Below are 15,536 nucleotides of genomic sequence, written 5' to 3' on the forward strand. Positions count from 1 at the left end.
AATGTTCTCTGTATACTCAGTGTTTTTCTGGGTTAAAACATGCATTTTACTCTTTGGTATGCATCTCAGAGAAACAGCCTAATTGTGTCTGACACAGTCCTGACACTACCCTTTTCCATTCTCACTCAGTTGTGCTTCTTCCCTGGTAAATGTGTGCCATCCTACAAGACATGGAAATCAGAGTTGTGCTTTAGTGTTACTTTTTTTGTACCTAAGAGGACTTGCATCTAATGGTAATTTTGTCAGACACTGTACTAATTTATCTTTCTTGCTCTGATTTTAAGAACATAATAAAAATGTTTCCCACCAAGCTGGCATGCATCTTGGAAGGTTTGCGAGATGCAGAAAATTGTTGTACATGTCAGCCTTTCTGAGGGATAAGTCACAGATTGCATATTGGATCAGTTTGACCCAAAATGCAAAAAGAAAAAAAAGAAGAAAAGATTGTAGACTGTGAAGATCCTAAAATACCTCAAGGAAATAAGTATGTGTCTTGCACACTAAAAACCCCATTTCAAAAAGAAGCAGACTCCAAATTTTCAGTGATGCTTATTGTGGAATATTTTAATCTGAAATTAGATTCTGAGATATTGTGCCAACCTGTGGCTAATTTAAAATTCACTGTCTTGTTTCTAAAATTAAGGCACAAAATGCCCCCAAAATAAAACGTAAACATTGTTTCTTTGGGTATTTCATTGAAATGAAATCCCCCTTTTATCTACGAATTATAAATCTGTGTAAGAAGTAAAGTAAATATTGCCTTAAATAGTAGAAAAACATTTTCTGGGCGCAAGAACATCTCTTAAAAGTCTGTCTGATCATTTGATATCAATGGGCCCTCAGTGAGGCCAGAGGGGCCTGCCCACCGGGCTGGGCTCCAGCACCGGCTGCATATCGAGGCCCCTTCCATCTGTTGCCCTTGTCCTGGGAATGTGTGTGTGTATATATGCTGGCCTACTCAGATCCCATCTCTATCATCTGCTGAACTCCAATGCCTCTCTTTTTTCTTCTTTATTAGGCCTGAAAAGATACAGCAGATGGCTTGTGGGAAAAAAAAAAAAAAATCATACTCCTCCAAAAGGAAAAGAGGCACCACCCACAGCCATGGTAGAGCTCTGAAAGATTTAAGACATGCATGGCATACTTCAAACAGACAGCACAAACAAATACACTAAGAACTCATTGGTTCTCACTTGAATTGTACGAACAGCAGTAAATACTGAGAAAGGATTGACAGGAGAAGGTAAATCAGTCAATCAAGTCTTTAGATGGATTCTTGATATATTGACCCAACACACATGACCTTGACACTGAGACTGAGGTATGTCAGGACAGGCACTGTGTGTAATCATGCTCTGTTTGCAAACTGAATAGTCAAGTCAGGTTTATTTATAGTCCATTTACACAAGCATATTTCAAAGGATTCATATATCAAACCCTTTGCAGCTCACCCTGATGGATCTTCGGAAATCTGCAGTACACCTAACCGGTATAAGAAGAGTATGCAAATGCCAAACCGAATAGAGCAAAGCTCACAATGGATTCCACTGACCTTTTTTTTAAACAGTGTTAAAGGAATAGTGAGACATGTTTTAAATGATTCACTTTGTGACAAAGAGCTGGATGATATGATCTCATATCTTTTACTACTGTAATCACAAAGCTGCAGCCAGCTCATGCTTGGCCTAGCTTAATGCAAAGAAGAGAAACAGTTAGCTTAGGGCTGTCTGAAGGCTAAAATATCTATCAGCAACCAATAAACTCTCCAGCTGTTTTTATGGTTGGTTGGTCCCTGCTGGCTTTTCATCCTTACAATGCTTTATTAATCAATAAAACAAGGTTTACGGAAGGAATTTTAATACAGTGACAGCTTGATGTGTTGAAACTTAATATAAAGAAGGCAATGGGCTGAATGCTTTGCTGCATAAATCTAACTTTAATCCTTTAAAGCCCTTTACACTACAGTGCATTATGACTTTAATGGTAAGTTGTCCTCCACTATGCACTGATTTTGGATTCAAAGCGCACAAACAGCAGAGAAAATACATATGCAACACCTTTTTTTCTCCACATCATGATGCCATTCTGAAACACTCATCCTTTCCAGTAAATCGTTCCGTCAAACATCCCTGTCACACTCTCATGTTTTTTTGATTCAGCAACTTAAGAGTCCAAGCCGACTGATGGACTGGAGCTCAAAATATCGAATGGCACTTTGCAGTGAAATGTAGCATACAGTTGTTAGATCATCTGATGGCTTTTCCTCAGGTTATCCAGGCTTACAGTCACACACACTATATTAGCAACTGCACTCAAACAGTAACTCAGCGATTTCAATTCTCTCTTGGCTGCTGCCTGCTTTTTTTTAATAGTAAGTGCAAAATGAAAAAAATGTCTGTGGTGTTTGATATGTTGGACATCATTAAAACAGAAATGTCTCACTGTGCGTTTGTTCATGTCCGTGCATGGTGCACTTTGGGGAATCATCAGTCTTTTCTCTGCTTGTACTCCTGGTCTTATTTTTTGTGCTTTTTTGGTGGGTCTTTGTGCAGGGGCCACCTCAGTGTTTCAGTCCTCTTCTTCGCTCTCTGCCCTACAGCCGAGCTCCTCACAGAGAGCCAGTTCTGGTCTCCAGGCTCAGAGGAGGTGAGCTGGCCGAGGTGACGCTTTTTTGATCTTCACACCAGACGCTGTCTCACCTCGGCAGCAGACAGGCTTTTTATTCAGTGACGCCTGAAATTAGATGTACTTTTTGGAAGGAAATGTGGTGCTGGAGTGGGCATTGGGGTACAGTCTCTGCCAATCACTGGAGCCATGTTAGCATCTGGAGATACATATCCGCTATATGGACTCTTCTCTCATCCAGAAAATCACAACTTTTGTGCGTTTGCAAAAATTTGTTAATTCCACCCAATTTCCGCAATATGTTTCTGCATGTGTGCTATTTTGCAGCCAGTCATGCATAAAGGGAATGCTTTGTCCATGACACAATTGCAGCTCTTCCAGAATTAATTCACTGCTGCCAAAACCAACATATGCTTGATCATCGTACAGTGATTCTGTATAGACCAAGCTGTTATCTTTTTATCAGCATCTTCTATTCCACAAAAAAACACTGTCAAGGAGCATGTCACTTCTGCCTAGTTAACTGACGGGGCAGTTATCTTTCTGTCTTTGACTACATCTTCTCATCCACCACCCAAGCTCTAAACAACACCCCTTCCATCCCTCTCTCCCCTCAGTGCTGCAGCCCACCCTGCTCCGAGCTTTAATGGTACATGCCATTAGAAAGCCCATCTCTGAAAGGGAGGAGGGGAGGGTGGTCTCAATCTCAGCTAAGAGGCTACTTTAGTCCCCGACATAAGCACATTCACAGATGTCTCCGCACGTGTAGAGGCGTCTCACCCGTCACGACGGAGCGGCGTTATTCCCGTGTGAAGCTACGGGCTACGGACAGAGAAAAGCAGAGGTAGAAAGAAAGTATAGGGAGGGGGAGCGGAGCCTGGAGAAAGATAAGGTGTGAAGACAGATCCGCGGAGGAAAAAACATACATCGATGCCACACTGACGTGTCTCCTCGCGCGCCTGCTTTGGCTGGTGTGAGCGCGAGAAGAGGAGAGAGGAAAGGGAGGAAAATAAATCCTGGAAGCCTGATTCCTTTAGCTTCGCATCTCGTTTTTTCCTTTTCTGTTACTCCTATCACCCAATGTATGAAGGCGGGAGTCTAATGGGAAAGCAAAATTAAAGAAGATGATGCTTTGACTGCTGCCTATCTTTCAACAAGGGACACGGAAGAAGAAGTGGGGGACAACACGCAAAACTAGGATTTCTGCCGCATGCGCTGGGAATAGCAGTTTCACACCGAAGTCTCCGCATGAGGTAAACATAATGATACCACTTTACCTTCCCTTTTTCTTCCAAATCTTTTACGCAGACAAGGTTAGATACACATCTTTGAGGCACCTGAAAGCATGCACGCAGACTTGACAGGAATGAGCCAATTTCCATGCTGATCAGGTTTGGAACAGCAGCGGGGAGATTGCCATCTTTGTCCCTGGGTCGCTGTGAACAGCGGCACAGTGGAATTGAGGGGGGGATCTATGCATGTTGTGTGCTGCATGCTGCAGAGAGGCAGTCACGGCTGAGACTAGAAAGAAGAGTCAGTGAAGAAAAGAATTACTGATAATCCTCATGATGAGCATTTGGGTGATGAGATAGCAGAGGGGCACGGAGGAGATTTTCTTTTCACTGGCCAGCAAAGCTGCAGCCCAAGGTTCATTTACAATTAGAATTCGGTGGCTTTATCTAAGAGTGATGATTAAATTCGTTTTTTTCCAAACTTATTGGTAGGATCTTATGTGGTGCACGTGAACAAAAAATATCTTACAAAAAAAAAGAGTCAAAAAGGGATGGCTGGTGGAGGAAAATGCAGTGCTTGTTTTAAAAGTCTGATAGAACACTTTCAGAGTGACCCCAGGGAGCCTTACACTACCTTCTAGACAGAAAATAACAACTTGTCCAAAGAAGCTCACAAAAAGGGGCATAGCCTGGAGAAAAGGAAAGCTTGAAGTTGAAGTTAAGTGGGCTATATGTTCTCGTTTCTGACACCTGCTTAAACCCCGGCTCCAGGTGAAAAGATGCAGTGGTAGTGCTTGTTCTCTTGACACACAGCACAGGTGCAGGAGCAGCTTTAATCACTTCCACTGGAAAGAAGAAACAACAGTGCTTTGTCTCAACCCAAGTTCCATTTCTGTCCAACGATGAAACATTGTTGGCATGTTTTTACAGTTACGATGATCATTTTATTGTGTACAAGGTATAATTGTTAACACTGAAAGAATCCTCCTCCAGTCTTCATATGTAACTTGCATTGTAATATTAATACTGCAGTTTCATTGCCTCCAAGTATAGTCACTGTGGAACATCTTGTGTAGTTTGGTTAGTTGGTTCTGGGCTTCAGTCTGAAGTCCTGACTCATGTGTCAAGGCATATCAACCAGACTCTCCTTGGAAGTTCGGACTGGTATAGTCACAGCACACTACACCCATCATGACATCAGGCACATTGGGGAAATTTGGTTTCACTGTGTCTAAGATTAAGTGCTTACAAAAAAGAACAGAGTTTAACTGCTGCTAATATTGTTTGTATTTTATTAATAATTGCATTATTATAATAAACATCATGATTAAGTTGGTTAATAGCTATTTGGTTGTTTTCCTCGAAGCAGCAGTGCAATGTGATTGTGTTTGAGACAAATGGAAATAAAGCCAAACCTCTTCATTCACTGTTTATTTTATTACTCAGTTAAAAAATGCAATAAACACATACATACCTATTTGTGCTTTTCCCTTCTCTCAATGTATCCTCATCTGTTCCACACGTTACATGTTGACTTGAAAACCTTGTGCCTACTACTCAGTGTACACAGTTCACTCACATGAAATGAAGCCATGCGTGTTCACAGCTGTTTTACACACGGGTGTTAGCATGCTTCTTAACCACTGCCCTCTCTGACCAAGTTTATATTTAGTTGCTGCTCACTTTAGTGCCATCAGCAAATAGCATCAAGAACTCATTTATGGACACTTGTCATGTCATTCTGTGTTCAAGGTTGCCCCCATTGCCTTGGCCATACAATACACAAAATGCTGATGGGCCAGAAATACACACACTGAAGGAGCTGCAAAACTGCCACTCATGAGTACATAGTGTAATAGAGCATTACCACCAGTTTACACATTTACACTAACATCTCTATACAAAAAACATTTTAAATTACTTTGATCCATTTATTTCTGATTTTTTATACACCACTAATTGACAATTGCCTGTTTTCAAAACCACAGTAAATGTAAGTTTATAATATTTGCTAGTTTAACTTCTTTGTTTTTATAGTGCTATTAAACTATTATAATGTTTTATTAATTATAAAAAGCCTTGCGTAAACCCTTTCATCGAAGAGTATAGCAGAAGGCACAAGTCTTTAATGTTCCTTTACAGTAAGCGTTAACACGAAGATATGCATTTTCGTAGTGAACATCACCATACATTGCAATTTTGGATGCTTTATAATAACAGTCATTAACATTTACAAACACTATACTGTCGTATGTATACTGACAGTTCACTTTTCTTTGCTGCAAGGTGGTACACAATACGACCTTTAAGGAACCTTACAAGAAATGTCATTAAGATATGCATATCCATAATGGAATGCGTGTATGCATTATCTTGTAGGAACGCAGGTGTTGAATGTCCTTATGTGGAGTAAGCATGTTCATCACTGATCCCTAAGCAGCATTTCACGCATCATTGCACAGTGTAATAATGAGCATGAATCCCGACAAGACAGCAGGACTTTGCTCAAATGAGAAGAATGCCATCGAAAAGACTGCAGAGGTTTTTAAACTGTGTGTGCAGCATGTGGGTGCATGCAAAGTATTTCTATCGACACTGAACGCTCCAGATTTTTGAACCTCACATCGCTGGGCAAAGTTTCATTTATTTTGGATGTCTGCTTAGTGCATGCTGTAGGTTCCTCTTTGAAGGTAAAGGAGCTTCTCAGCAGATTCTGTCATGGAGCTGCCTCAGCCTCAGGCTACAGAGAGGCAAAGCAGCACTCGTGAGAATAAAGCTCTCATGATACAATAGATACTTTATAGGTGAACAACTGACAGAATAAAGTGTATCCAGTACAATATTTGTGAAAACATATCTAAAGTAGATCATACACACACATGTAAAGACACGCACACACTGACAGCTAAATACTCTGGTACATCTTGCTACTGAAGTATTTCATTATGACCCTCAAACTAATGAACCCATCTGTGCTTTCATTATAATCATTTTGTGAAAAGAAAGCTGAACAGGGATGGGAGTTTAAAAAGCAAGCTATCAAGAGAAGAAATAGTGTAGCGATGTCAGGGGTCACACGTTCCCTGATACATCTTCATAATAACGAATACTACACTGACCTGGCACTGTCTCTCAGAGTAATGCGCAGCAGCCTGATACTTCTGAGGCTCCTTAACTCTGAACCCAAGATTTCAATGATGACTGATCATTTCATGATGACAGTCATATATACCGTTAAACACACATGAATTTTTCTTTAACAAACAGTGATCCGGGCATCTGTGACTCAGTGTAGAATCAGCTGTCTCTCAGCCAGAAGGTCGGGTTTGATCCCCCAAGTTTCTCCAACTGCTCGTCAGCAGCATATACATGTGTATGAATTGGACTAAGTTATACTGATAGACACTAGCAGCCTCTTCCATTCGTGTGTGAATAGGTGGGTGTGACCTGCAGTTTAAAAGTGCTTTGTCTGAGTGCTTTTTTTTCACTTTGAAAAGTTGTTGCATTTCCCAAAGCACATTATGTGGATCATTCACTTTGTAATTCTCCTCTGACAAGTAAAACTAAGAGAACACCTTTAGTTTTAGGTCAACATGAACTTATAAAAAATAAAACAGTTTAGTTTTTCATTCAAATATTGGATAACTAATTATAAAAAGTAATAAACTCTTAATCCTTTTTGAGACAGTATTAGATTTTTTTCTGATGGTAAGAGGACTTTTAGGCATTATTAAATTAAAGATTGGGAGTTAAACACAGAAATTAAAAGTGAAGAGATTTATAATGTGAACTCTAAATGTTGTAAGAATATGTGGTGGAACAGTTTAACATTTGATTAGTGTTAGTGTAGTGTAAATGTATCAAAGAAAAGACTTGACACATATTGTGCACATGCTCTTTTTTAATGAACATCTAAGCAGCAGAGTTGCAGCAAAGTGAAAACTCAGAACAATCTGTTGTGTGTAGCAGAAGTGCCTTTGTACCTCAGTGGATTATACACCATGGGATACTTAAAATCTGTCTTGCTGCCCATTAAGACAACCACCATCCTAGCTCATTAATGTCCTACAGAGGAATTAGAATAAACTGTGCTCTACAGACCCGTGCTGGCAAAGGCTTTCTTTCTTCACCCCAGCAACTTGTCTCCCTCCAGGGTCAGCAGTTGTTTCCTGAGGTGCATCACAGCAACAAAGTGACCAGCAACACAACATAATTAGATGTTCAATTCTTCCAAACTGTGAGAACTGTTCAATTCTCTCTGATTTCAGCAATTCTGGCAAAGGTTCTCTATATTTTATAATTGTTCAGGACATCACTCTTCACCTATGGGGTTTGAAAACCCGAGGATAATAAGTAAAGGATGGACACTCTCCTTGTTTCTTTATGCATTACACTAACACTTTCTGGACTTTAAATGTGTTCTCTTTCATCCACCCTTTGTACATACTGTGTTTTTTAATGTGCTTCTCATACTTTATTTTATTTAAGAACTATTTTATTATTTATTTACTATTTTATTTCGCATCTTAACATCTTAACTGTTGCACTAATATACCAAGACACATTCCTCTTATACGATACGATATTATATTCTGATTGTGAAAGAAGTGGAGCAGTGATAGTCATAATAAAGAGCAGAAAAATCAAAGGAAACCAGATAAACCTTGGCTGGTCTATAATAGATATCAACTGTGTTATATAAAAGAGAGTTTTAGTTTTAACGTGATTTTGTTCTTAGGTTTGAAATTGATGTTTTACTAATGGTGATGCTGACCGATGTTTCTTTTTGATAATTAAAGTCCAACTTTAGGACTTACTTCGATAGATGCACTAATGCTGAGAGAAGATGCTTCTAGGTCAAACTTTTACATCTGCGTAATGTGTCAATAAGAGCGGCAGCAGCATTTCTGTCTCTGAAGGATTTTCTGCCATGGCTTGTAATGCTGTTTACTGTTTCAATCAGTAATACTGCGTGATTCAAATAAGTTGCTCTTTTTTCTTAATGATTTTTTTGTTTGCTATAATCTCATTATGTGTATTTGTGGTAACCCATGGTCCCTGGGGGCAGTACTGCTGTGTTAGAAAAAAGAAGGTATTAGGGACAGCTGGCAGCTGCGGTATCAGTTGTGTTCACATTTGTCAGGCCTGCTGGAGATTAGAAGACGGAGCAGAGATGCTACTGGAGGCATATAGCCTGTGCAGTCACAATGCGAGCACTGTATGTATAGTCACACAGACACAGACTCCCCCATACAGAATCACAAAGATGCAGACAGTCTACAATATCTACAGGCACAAACACTATATGCACAGCTTCTGACCAGCCTTCTGGCTCTGCCTGTCCCTCTGTCAAACCATATTTTGCCACACACAGGGAAGATTAGAAGAAGAAAAGATTGGCTTACATTTCTTTTCTCTCTCCTTCCTCCTCTATTTTTAAATATCTTCTTAAGTGTTAAAGCAACAACACAAAAGATTGAACAGGAAGGTCCCCTGCAAAATGATCATAACCCTGTCCGAGCAGAGTGTTCAGCTGAGAAGTAGGAGAGTAGCAGGGAGCTTAGCTCGGACACTTTATGTTATGTCTTACAGTCTAAGGTCAGAAGGCTGAGATGATAATTTCACATAATGACATAGTGCTCCCCTTTCCGTCACCCTGTCCACACAATGATGATGGGACCTGACATTGATGATGATGCTGTGGGTGAGGTCTGTGTTGGTTAACAAGCTTATCACAGTATATATAATACAAACACAAAGTCACAAATCCATGATGACATATACAATCACGCAATATGACAATGTATTTCTTAACATTTGAGGAGCAACGTATTGTTTGTCTGTGTTATCATCTTGTAGCAGATTGCAACCTATTGCTACCCGCTAACCTGACCTGCCATTTCAATGCAAAACAACCATGGCTGTGAACATACGCTTGTGAAAGTGTCCGTCTTTGTTTGTTTTTTTTCCACTTTGGACTTTTGTAGACATGTGGCCAGCAAAATAATGCAACTGTGGATTCAAAAGGGCTTATTCAAAACAACTTAACAAAAAATAGTTATTCTTATTTCCAGGCTATTATATGCTAATAAGACTTGCAACACTTTCCATTCTAACTAAACTTGCAACCTATCACTCACAGCACGCCTTCCTTAGCCTTTGCATGAGAAAACAAAAACTGCTTACAAAACCTCATAAAAGGGTCTGACTGTCTTTGTTTTTTTACTCTGGACTACTCTACTACTCTAGATAAACGCAACTGGGCTCATCCAAACCAATTCAACAAAAACTTAAAAAAGACTTAATCAAAGTGATTTACATAGTCACATAGTGAGGACAGGTTGACATGCACGCACACCGTACATACATACAAATCAGCATGCATTTAAAAACAGTTGATTTTATTCAAACTAGACCCACACAATGTGATTGCATTTGGACACTAGAGCCCCCATAAACGGATACTCTAGTCCTATAAAAAAAAACAAAAAAAACTATGTGAAGACAGCAAAAATGAGAATACACTAGCCACAGCATGTTGGGGGTAAAAACAAGACTACAAAAACACGAACCATGAGCAAGATCAACCACAACACACATGCAGTATGCTCATAACGCATATACATAATATTATATATATAATATTATGTATATGCATTATTGCCTAACAAACATAAAACATAACATAACATAACATGAAACATAACATATATTGTTGCTTGTGATGTTTTAAACCCTGTTTGTGAAGCACTTTGTGGCCCCTGCCTGCGAAAAGTGCTATATAAATAAATGTTACTTACTTACTTACTTAATTACTTACATAGGCTTAGATTGAGGACCTAACTTGACTAAACGTGTCATTTTCAACTTGAAGTTATTTAGAGGTATCTTGTACTTTTGTATCATGGTCCGTTGACAGCTGAGACAACCAAATATGACTGATTTTGGCAGTTAATCTCCAATAAGAGCTTTTATGTTTTTCTTGTCTGTGTGATAAACATCCAGTTCCTTCCAGGGCCGGCTGCTGTAATTACTCACAGATTAGACAACAGCAATGGCAAACACATGACACAACAAAAAGTCCTGGTTTTCAGGCACAAACAAGATATCTCAATTACCCTCTTGAGGAAATCCCTCAGGCTTTGTTGTAAATCCCTCAGCTTGAACAAGAACTGTAAGTGTCTGTCCATCTCTGCAGGGGGAACTGATCGCTTGTGAACATGCTGGGAGATTATTTGGTAATTTACTGGACTGAGAAAGTTCCTTAAGACAAAATAAACGACTATTGCGTAATCTTGCTCGATGCACTAATTTCTCTGCATCAACAAGGTGTAAGAGCAGTAGAGATCAGTGTGTACTACATATTCAATCTGATAAATAGGTTAGAGATAATAAAGAGAAAAGGTGAAAAAACGCAAACGTGAAGCCGAAACGCTCTGAGTTCTTCGGATGAGATTTAATGTGTTGTCCTTCAATCCCTTGCAGATGTGAAGTGAACATCACAGAAGGTAACACGCAAGCTATAAAAGCAAACTGATCGGCATTTATAGATCAACAACTCAGCTCATAAACCATACATTGATTGACAAAATGACAGTAAAAGTGCTAATAGAAGAAGAATGCAAGGCAGAGGGACATGAGACAAAATAAAAATACGTTGTCTTTCAACCTGCAGTGAATGTTACAGAAGCAACTGATAAAAAAAAAGCTCTGAGTCTAAACTCACTCCCAATTTCCACATGTGACATCAGCGCCTGACACTATGCCTCCCTTTCGCGGTCAGTCTCAGGAATGTGCCAGCAGCGCCACTAGGCTCTCCTTCATTTTAAATACGCTGCATGTCCAGAGAGAGCCCGCTGCAAGCATGCGTAAAGCTGGACAGAATCGAACAACCCAGACACGAAGTCAGAAATGGAAACGCACAGAGTGCCCGGTCAATTTCAAAATAAAACACAATATACGTACTCATAATTGTATTTTCCTTTGCATTAACACATTACGTCAAAACGGGCACAACGGCTAAGTTCAAAATCACTCATTCAAATTACAATAAGTACATCCAAACATCACAGAGCGGCATTAGACATAATGAGCAATTTAAAAAGAAAAGCTAAACGCTGCTGCATCAGGCAGAGTCCTGTTCATTATTTATTTCAATTATGAGCAGTTTGAACTAAAATGCCCAGTACTTTAACCAAACGAACAACACAGCGATAGGGAAAGTACTTTTTTTTTTTTTTTTTCATCCGTTTTACTTTTTATTTTAATCTTGTAGTCCTTGTGTGATGTGTGTACAGCTGCTCTTTCAGAAACTGACACAGTGGGACTGGGCACGCACTGACCGACAGAGTTAAACCGTGGCGGTGACTGACCGGGGGCACACACAGAATGTGTGGAAATTGGGGATCAGACTTCTGAATCACATGAGCGTTGGATGCATAGCCCACACTGCATCTGTTCAATATATAATTATCTGCTCTGTGAATTTCATTTTACTGTCGCTAACAGTAAAATCTATGTGCTTTTGAATCGAAGGTGGTCAAACGGAAGTATGCTGCTTTGTAATGTCGAGCGTTGTGTCTCATATCAAATAGCTCAGAGGCATCATCATTTCAGTCTGTTGAGTGAGAAAAGCGGACGACAAAGGCTTGAAGAGCCAACTGCTTCCTTGTTCCTTGAACGTCTAGGTCAGCGACAGAGAGGAAAATAGAAACTCGCACTGTGATGCTTAAAGCAGTTTGGACAGTCTAACAGGAAACAATAGAATCAAATTGATTTGATGCTCACTCGTGTTGCATGCTGTTAGGGCAGGCTTTATGAATTCTGATTAAAAGTCAGAACGAATAGCTATTTGCAATTTCCACTTGGTTATTTATTTCTACAACATTCACAACGAGTCTCTTGTATAGAAACCGAGGAACCTCCATCAAGGTTGGCTTTGGTCACGCTCACCTTCTCATCTTCTGCAAGGGGACTTCATGCTGTGTTTAGTGAAAATGGACCTTCGGACGTAAAAGATCTTGTTGGGCTTAGAAGATGGATAGTCCGCAAAGGACACTTTCTCGACTGAAGATGTCAACTTCTGCTATTCCTCCTTTGATTTCCCTCATGTACACGGCAGTACAGACATGTCAATGCTGTAAAGAGCTGCATCTTTGCCTCCATTATGCAAATGGAAATGCGATCTAAAGAAGACAGCTTGCTCATTATTAAGCAGTGCCTCAATGTGTATCAGGAATCCATTGTCAGTGCTAATGATGCGACCAAGGTATAAGAATTAATCATCAGACTCAATCTCATGTCTGTTGATCTTTATAGAGGACAGATGAGGTGTTCCAGCGGAGCTGACAAATAGGACCTTTGTCATTGAGACATAAAGGATGTCTGCAAGCTGGATGGAAACAGATTATTTTAAAAATGACTTCAGTGACATTTTGAAATAAACAGTACATCACATTTCCAACCAAAGCCTTGACATGTCACAGTGGGAGAAAGTTGGGGGAGAGGATTGTTGTCTTATTTGAGGACATCCAATCATATCAAATGTGATCCCCCTCAATAGCACAAACTGTAGGCACAGACACACATGGGTGTGGCTTACTAAAGACACTGAAATGATTTTCTCTGTTGGCAGTCCTTTGTGCTTTGTATTGTGATTTCAGGACACATCAAACTACTGAGAGCTTTGCCAGAGATGTTCATGAGATGAAAAATGGTTTGTAGGAGAGTGACAGAGCCAAGTGTTAGAGCATTTTTTCCACCACTGCATCTCATTGAGACTGCTTTTGTAAACAGACCTTTGCTCTGGACCTCCGTAAAATTTGAATGATTGCAAAATAATAAAGAAATGCCAGGGTGAGTGCGTTATGGCTTTCAATTCTGAGTGATTTTCTGGATCTGGGACCAATCAGATTTACAAATCAAGCCACAAAAACACTATCAAAACCATTACATTTAAAACATTTTTTTTTTTACCACGCAAGCTTTATGTGCTGAACTCATTTTCTTCCACGGTGCAATCATCCTCGTTACACAGTATGAAATAGGATTGGCACAGAGAGGGCCGTCTAGCAGAGGTAATGTAGGCAGCGGTTATGACTGTTTTGACTGAGTAAGACGGATAAACACTCATTTGCAGAAGGGCATTACTCTAGATTAAATATTAATACATGTTTTGTTTCTGTGGTATATTTCTACTTCTAGAGCGACATTGCAAAATAGCTCAAGTAGGTCAAATACAGAAGGAACAGTGTGACTGTGGGGAGAGGGATTAATTCATATTCCACTTCAGTGTCATAGGATGTCTCGTTAGCATTTGTTTATCCACCTTGTAATTCTGGGAGGTATTAAAAAGAACTACATGGTCGTTTTAACACTTCAAGGTGTTTGACAGACGGGGGTGAGGGAGGGACGGAATAAACGTGTTAAAGAAGCCTCTGCAGCATTTCTGAAGTTCAGAGCTGTCACCCGATGTCATGCGTCATGCTGAGGAGGGAGAGATGACAAGCCTCAGCTAGCCTGTTGTTATTGTTCCTGTCATTGCTTGCATGACATTTCATGTGCAGAAGGCGCCAATAATGTCTCACTCACGGTGTTACATCGCTGAATCACACACGCTCAAGGGTGATCAGGGCAAAGTGTCATTTGTAAGCATCCCTTACAAATGCTGAGATTTTGCAAAGAAAGTAAAGAAATGATGCAGAAAATGTTTTCTCTAACATCCCGTCATGATCCACCTGAGGAGGGGAAACCTTCTTTGGTGTAGTTTGGCTCATGAGGCTTTTAGAAAGCTCATTTCCAAAATTGATTTAAAGTCAGAACTTTTGAAGATAAGGTGACCTGTTTGAGTATGTGTTGTGCCTATATTGCCTCTCTGCTTTCTGGTCTCTTTAATTACTCCTTTTGTTAGAGAAATTAGCTGTAAGCCTGACCTGCCTGGCACCAGCATAAATTTTTTGAGCTTCTTTGCTATGAGAATTAATTACTGGGAACAAACTGTAAAATTTAGACAAAATAAAGGCTTAAGCTGCTCATGCTCATAATCATTATTGTAATCTTTTTTATAAGAGATATGTAGAGAGAAAGACTGACAAGTTTGGAATATGATGGACCCGTAACTGATTTGTTTTATATTTTGTACATTTTTATTTTGAACATGGTAAAAACTGACATATTCCCACCCGCATTCCTGTTTTATGTAAACCAGCAGGTTGGATGTGCTGTTTCTAAAAAGTCCTGGAGGCTGCAGCATGATGCCCCCTCAGGCAACATTTACTGAGCGTCAGTACCACCCAGCTACAGATATGATGGTTGTGAATATGATCACTATAAAATATGTGGGAATTACTAGAGCAGAAGATGAGCGATGACTAGTGCATTTGATTTGTGCCTAGCTTTATTTAACTGGAGCGTTTTGCTCACTCTTAACTTGACCTCCATTTTCACAATAACAAAATCTTTAATTTAGTTGATTATAGGATTCCTTCTTGAGGCTCTGTCATAATAACCAGTCATAAGGCTGGAAAGTGCTCTTAATAGTTACCGTGTGTCATCAAGAGGGTATAGTTCTTCTGTTTCGCCATCATTTGTGGTATTCATACCAGGACTAAGCATCAAACATCTTACTGTTAAACATACATTACCTTCAGCTGTTGACACAAAGTGACAGTACAGGCTCCT

General features: G+C 39.8%; 1 protein-coding gene across 4 annotated transcripts in view; it reads left to right on the forward strand.

The window, feature by feature from the left end:
* Positions 1-3,329: 3,329 nt before the first annotated feature.
* The window catches only part of b3gat1a (beta-1,3-glucuronyltransferase 1 (glucuronosyltransferase P) a), a 66,768-nt gene continuing 54,561 nt past the window's right edge, over positions 3,330-15,536 (forward strand). For 3 of the 4 annotated variants that reach the window (XM_079353998.1, XM_079353999.1, XM_079353997.1), the window contains exon 1: positions 3,330-3,878. The gene's annotated coding sequence lies outside the window, so the exon portion shown is untranslated. The remainder of the gene's footprint in view (positions 3,879-15,536) is intronic. The other variant, XM_079353996.1, reaches the window with a different exon arrangement.

The sequence above is a fragment of the Symphodus melops genome (genome assembly GCF_947650265.1).
Source record: "Symphodus melops genome assembly, chromosome: 10".
NCBI lineage: Eukaryota > Metazoa > Chordata > Actinopteri > Labriformes > Labridae > Symphodus > Symphodus melops.